A 6,367-nucleotide genomic window follows, 5' to 3' on the forward strand; every position below is an offset into this window, starting at 1 on the left:
GTCCATTGTGTTTGTCCAAAGCAGAGTTAAGAGGGTAACCCTAAGAGTATAATACTTGCCTTTTTTTCCAACTACAGAATAATCTTTTTCTTTCTCCAAACTGTATATGGTAGATTTTATTTTTTTTTTTGAGTGAAACAATGAAACTTAGACTCACTTAACTCAAATGTATTTCCTAATGTAAGAATGTGTGTATGCCAAGTAAATTTACTAAGCATTGGAATGTGGAAAGCAGGGTATGATTAATACCCTCATTTACCTCACTTTTTTCCCTGTTTTCAAAATTTGTTTTCAAACACGGAAACACTTCTGTACACTAAGATGATCTTAGGAAACAGGTAGCTCCTGGGCTAAAGTTCAGCAGTTCATGGTTAAGGGTTGCCACAACCTAATCTGTTAACGCACTGACTTTTGCCATTAATTTTTACCAGGTCTGTGCTTCCGTACCTGTAGAGTCAATATTGTTAGGATACAAAATTCATGGTACCAGGTCATATTAGAAAAATTTTAAAAATTGGTCATTTCCATTTGGCCTACCCACTTGATTATTATCTGTAACCAAATGATGTTGATATGATTTGGAATTTGACTATGCATTCAAAACAATGTTTTTGTCAAATGGGTTGGGTCATTCTAAAGATAGAGAGAAAAAAAAAAAAACAGGGATTTACAATTAGTCATGAGGCTGGGTATAATTCCAGCACTTTGGGAGGCTGAGGTGGGAGAATCAGTTGAGGCCAGGAGTTTGAGACCAGCCTGAGCAATATAAGGAGACCCTGTCTCTACAAAATATAATTTAAAAATTAGCCTGGCATGGTGGTTTATACCTGTAGTTCTAGTTACTTTGGCTTAAGTGAGAGATTGCCTGAGCCCTAGAGTTTGAGGCTGCCTGAGCTGTGATCACACCACTGTACTCCAGCCTCAGTGACAAAGTGAGAACTTGTCTCAGAACAAATTAGTAAGTCATGAAATTTAGTTACAACAAAACTTTCTTTTAAATAATGATGGAAGATTAACATGTTTTTCTTCTTTCTTCAGTTATTTGCTCATTATTAGTGAATTAGAATATACTAAAAGTAAATTAAAAATAATTCTGAGTGTCATTGTTACTCCTCACTTCTGTTGAAGAGTAGTGGAATTACCACTATGCTGCAGACCAAGTCCTACTTGCTAAATAATTATACATAGTCAAAGGTGAAGGCCGCCGGCACAGTAGACACCAAAGAACAGAGACCAACACCCTGTCCTTGTCCATGACCATTTACAGCTCTGCTAAGGAGTGTCTGGAGTTAGATGAATCACATTCTATTTAAGAAGAAGACTCAGGGAGAAGGGCTTAGCACAGCACAGAAAAGCTTTAAACACTCTTACCTTTGACTGGAATTACACACACACACACACACGCACACACACACACACAAGGGCTTCCCCACAAAGCCATGATACACCCTTAAAAATAACACACAGCTCTGAAAAGTGAATGTCACGGGTGAAGAGAACCCTCCTGCACTCCTTTTCTTAGTTATGACAAGGTAATTGGGGCATGGCCGACTGTGAGGAGCAGAAGATGAAAGGGAGATATCATTTTATTTCTTTGCACTGCAGTGGTAAAAAGAACAGATAGAATGGAATGAAGAGGCCAGGTGCGATGGCTCACACCTGTAATCCTAGCACTTTGGGAGGCTGAGGTGGGTGGACCACCTGAGGTCAGGAGTTTGAGACCAGCCTGGCCAATGTGGCAAAACCCCGTCTCAACTAAAAATACAAAAATTAGCCGGGCATGGTGGCAGGTGCCTATAATCCCAGCTACTCGGGAGGCTGAGGCAGGAGAATCGCTTAAACCCACAAGGCGGAGGTTGCATTGAGCTGAGATCGCACCACTTCACTCCAGCCTGGGCAAAAAAACGAAACAAAAAAAAAAAAAAAAAAAAAGATAGAACAAAGAAGCCAGATTGCATCTTCTTTCAGTGAGGTGGAATATACATTATTTTTAAAATTCAGTCTAGAGTCTCTGAAAACAATGACACACTAGGAGGAAATGGTGGAGGAAAGGAGAACGCAAAGTAAAAAGTGACACTGCCTATTTCTTCATGGGAACAAGAGCGGCTCAGGGTGCGACCCTTTTCCTGGAAAGGCAGGCCATACAGAGCAAGGCCATGTGACTAAGAATCCACAACAGAAATGCAAGACACAGATGAGTTCCAAGAGTTAAGGAAGCAGTCCTTCCTTTCAGCTGGAACCGCCATCTTCCAGTAATTCGCCAAAATGACAAACACAAAGAGCAAGGGGAGAGGCTCCCCATACATGTTCTCTGGGCCTTTTAGAAAACATGAAGTTGTTCCTCTGGCCATGTATATGCGAATCTATAAGAAAGGTGATACTGTAGACATCAACGGAATGGATACTGTTCAAAACGGAATGCCCCACAAGTGTTACCATGGCAAAGCTGGAAGAGTCTGCACTGTTCCCCAGTATGCTGTTGGCATTGTTGTAAACAAGTTAAGGGCAAGATTCTTGCCGAGAGAATTCATGTGCACATCGAGCACAGTAAGCACTCTAAGAACTGAGATGGCTTACTAAACACACGAAGGAAAATGATCAGAAAAAGAAAGAAGCCAAAGAGAAAGGTGCCTGGGTTCCACTGAAGCACCAGCCTGCTCCACCCAGAGAAGCCCACTTTGTGAGCCAATGGGAAGGAGCCAGAGCTGCTGAAACCTCTTCCCTTTGAATTCATGGCACTACAGGTGTTAAAACATAAAAGACCTCTGACTGTAAAACAAAACAAAACAACAACAACAACACAACAAAAAGAGAGAGGAAAAAAAGAAAGTTAAGTGCATTTTTAGGTTTGTTACATTTATATGCCAGACCCTCCATCCTGCTTCTCTGAAAGCCTCTCTTCTGTGTGCGAGACAGAAGGCATGGGGCAAGAAGGGGAAGGCCTTCCTTAAATAGCTAGTGCTGCATTGTCCTCAGCTTACCAAGAGAACTCTCTGAACAATGTGACTCCTATTAGAAATGAGAACAAGTACCTATTGTTTAGGCTTAAACAGCTCTAAGTGTTTCTTTTAGAGATAGATAGTTAATTTAATTAAAATGGTCCCTGAAGCCAAACTGAGCTTCACATTGAGGACTATCCACATTCCTTCCAAATTCCAGTGCAAAGCTATTCAGAACTAGCAACCTATCAGCCATGTAATTCTCATTTACTTCCACTGGAATGGAGGCCCTAGCACAGGGGGCTGGGACCAGAGGCTCTTCCTGAGCCAGGAAGAGTGGCATTAGTACTGATGCAGTTCAAGAAAAGATAATTTTTCATCTGTGGATTTAGTTCCAAAAATGATGTGGGCATTTTTTCCTTCATGGTGGTTTCAAGAGGAGAAATTTGGCTTACTGGCTGCATCCAAATTAACTGTTTATAGGATACCCTCAGCACATTGGTGCTCAATAAATGAATGATTCAGTGGATAAACAGCCATGCGCGGTGGCTTCTGTGTGTAATCCCAGCACTTTGGGAAGCCAAGTGACGTCGAGGCAGATCACTTGAGGTCAGGAGTTTGAGACCAGCCTGGTCAGAACTTTGGGAGGCCGAGGCAGACGGATCACTAGAAGTCAAGAGTTTGAGGAAAGCCTGGCCAACAGGGTGAAAACCCATCTCTACTAAAAATACAAAAATTAGCCAGGCATGATGGCACACTTCTGTAATCCCAGCTACTCTGGAGGCTGAGGCAGAGGTTGCAGTGAGCTGAGATTGTGCCACTGCAGTCCAGCCTGGGTGACAGAGTGAAACTCTGTCTCAAAAAAAAAAAAAAAAAAGTGGATGCTTGACTGAAACCAACCTCTTTGGCTGGGAATAGATGAGTTTTGGGGCCTGTTGTCTTCTTGGGTAAGGAAGTAAATTAAGTAGCATTTGATGTTAGATCAAAACTACCAAGCTGCCACCCCAAAAGTACACAATAAAATGCTGTGGCATTTGATGATGGTTTATTGATGGGGGATGCAGTTCACCATGTTTATTCCAAACCCTGAGGCAGGCACAATGTAGGGAGACCACATGGCCTGGCCATTTAGCAAGTAGACTGTGCGATCAGGAAGACTGGGCTCCTGGCTGTCTCCCTTTCCTGTGACTTGACCATGGGCCTATTTTTAAAACTTAGCCAGTTTCTTCATATGTAAACTAAAGATAATATAAAACCTAACACATGAGATTTTGTGAAATTTAAGCTCTGCCATTCATTCAGCATGGACTGAATGCCTACTATGTGTCAGGGATTGTTCTAGGTGTTTGGGATATGTCAGTGAACAGAATACAGATGCTTGTCTTTGCGACATGTACAGTCTAATGAGGGGAGGGAGATGGGAAGCAAACAAAACACCATAATCATAAGAAAATTATTATGTTAGAAGTTCTGTATGCTAAGAAAATAGCAGTATAGGGTAAGGGTTCCAAAGGCAGGGTTGGGGGATATGGGAGCTTGGTAGGGGTTGCAATTTTATGTAGAGGAAGCAGGGTAGCCTCCATTGAGAAGATAACATAAGCAAAGATGTGACGCTGGTGAGGGAGTAAGCCATGCAGATATCAAGAGACAGCAGGCTCAAGGCAAAGGGAACAGCCAGTACAAAGGCCAGAGGACAGGAGTATATGCCAGGCATGTTTGACAGCAAAGATCAAAGGAGCCAGAGTGGTTGGAGAGGCAGAAGTGAAACAACTGCAGATCAGGTTGTATAGGACCTTGAGGCTATCTCTTGTCAGAGCTTGGTGTGAATGGGGGAGCCCACCTGACTAATCCTTCAGCAGATTGCTGGTGTGGGTGGGTGGCTATGAGAGAAATAAAGGCAGGCTTGTGTGCTGGTGATCCAACTCTGTGAATGATGGGGTAAAAATTAAGGAAGCAGGAAAGAGGAGAAAAAGTTGCTAGAGGGATGAGGTTGAGTAGGTGAGAGGGATTGGCTCTTGGGCCTCATGGGGAGTTTTCATATGGACCAGGCAGGAAGGTGGAGGGTGTGGCTGCAGTGGCTGGTAGGAGGGTGTGGCTGTGGCAGTCTGTGGAGGTTTTCTTCTGTTTCTCTCACATTTCTTAGAGAAGTAGGTAGCATAGTAATCACCTAAGAGTAAGTGGGGAAAGGAGTATTCTTGAGGGGAAGAAGGAAGCATGAGCTTGTTCTCTAGGAGAACAGGAGAGTGAATGGATGAAGGGAATCTGCTGTGAGTGCCAGACAGCATTAAGGGCACAGTTAAGGGTTAATGATTATGAACTGGAAAGATCAGTCAGCATGGTTAAGATTTCACCAGACATTCAACCATTCCAGTACAGGGAAATAGGTGGGTTTCACCAGGGTTATGGTTTTGCTAAGCAAGTAAGACAAAGCCAGAGAAGGGCAAAGGATTTGAGGGGTTCTGAAGTGAGTATTTACAACATAATAATTGACCAGAGAGTTTAAGTCAGGTAAATACAGAGAGAAGATAGGACCTCAAGTGAAAAGTGAGAGAAGGACCAGTGGTGGAGAGACCCATGGTTGGAATTGAGGTAATAGAATTAGTGAGCTGGAAAGACAGCAGGTGAGGTGCGAGTGGAATGTGTCAAATCAAAGTCAGGAAAATGCATCTAACATTTTAGGGCAGTATGTGGTGCAAAGCAAATGCTCAATAACTAATGACTATTATTGGGTTCATAAAACTTTTTATCCAGAACCCTTGAGACCAGATTTGTTTTGTAATCCAGAATTCTTCAGACTGTAGAAAGGCTTCATGGTATATATACAACTCCACAGAGATCTTGTAAGGTTTTCCATAATCAAGCACATCAGCATGTCTTCAGGAAAATGTATGAATATTCATGTTAAGTAGGATGTATAGCCTCATGTCTGTATAGGACATGTTTTGCTGTATAAGTTTAGGCACTAAGTTTGTAAAAAACAAAACTTTGGATTTTAAGATTTTGACTTTGAGATTTCAGAACTGCAAACAAGAGAAGGTGAACCTGTACTGACATTTTCATAAGCTTTATGAACCTAGGGGAACTACTTCATCTCTCTAAAGGACTTTGAGTTTGGAAATTTCTGAACTACTTTCCTGCTCAACATTTTATGATTCCTTGATACCCTTCACTGGATTCAATTCTCCATAAGAAAATAAAGAGGCTGAGCCTATATTTTATACAGTCGAGCATCCTTAATATGAAAACCCCCAATCCAAAATGCTCGAAAATCTGAAGCTTTGCTGAGTGCTGACACAACACCACAAGTGAGAAACTTCACATCTGACCTCATGTGATGAGTCGAAGTCAAAATACAGGTGCACAGCACACCATTCAGTGTCCCCAAGCAAAGAAACACCCTCCCAGGCCCTTTAACTGTGATGTATCTT

The sequence above is a fragment of the Cebus imitator genome, unplaced genomic scaffold (genome assembly GCF_001604975.1).
Source record: "Cebus imitator isolate Cc_AM_T3 unplaced genomic scaffold, Cebus_imitator-1.0 Scaffold124, whole genome shotgun sequence".
Classification (NCBI taxonomy): Eukaryota; Metazoa; Chordata; class Mammalia; order Primates; family Cebidae; genus Cebus; species Cebus imitator.